This window comes from Neophocaena asiaeorientalis, unplaced genomic scaffold (genome assembly GCF_003031525.2).
Source record: "Neophocaena asiaeorientalis asiaeorientalis breed wild unplaced genomic scaffold, Neophocaena_asiaeorientalis_V1.1 scaffold91, whole genome shotgun sequence".
NCBI classification, from domain to species: domain Eukaryota; kingdom Metazoa; phylum Chordata; class Mammalia; order Artiodactyla; family Phocoenidae; genus Neophocaena; species Neophocaena asiaeorientalis.
In genome coordinates, this window is record NW_020173198.1 from 2295178 (window position 1) to 2295802 (window position 625).

Sequence of the window (625 nt, forward strand, 5' to 3'; positions counted from 1 at the left end):
TCGCGCACGCGCACTAACTCCGGCGCGCTCGCGCCCTCCCGCCGCGCCCTCCAGCCGCGCGCCGCTGGGCGCAGAGTCTCCCCTCACGGCGAGAGTAGCGCGCGGCACCCCCACCCCGCCTTCCGGCCGCGCTGGGTCCTAGCGCCCGAGGGCTGCTTCTTTCTCCTCCCATCCCCGTCTTTTCTAGGTCAGAGCCCACAAGGGGGCGAGAACGAGGTTAGAGAGGAGTCGGGGGAGTCTGAGAGGGTCACCTGGTCCAGCCTCCTGGCTCCTGCGGGACCAGACTGCCCCAGACTGTCCCAGTCTGTTCTTGTGGGGCGGAGCCTGTCTTTTTCAAGGAGGGAAACATCTAAACCCTGCAATCCGATGTAAATCCATCCATCCATCCATCCATCCATCCAAGCAGAACGTCAGAGAACTAACTCAGGAAAGTCTGCTTAGGAAAGAGGTTGTAAACTGGGGCCTTGAAGGTCATGTCCAGCCCAGGTTGCATTTTTGACCCCGGTTGTAAACAGGTAGTGGCTAGTCATGGGATGCAGCTGGGATTCACAGTGCTCACCAGATACAAGGGAAGAAAGGGGATTCCAGGCAGCGCTATGTGCAAAGGCACTACCCAGGTATGAAG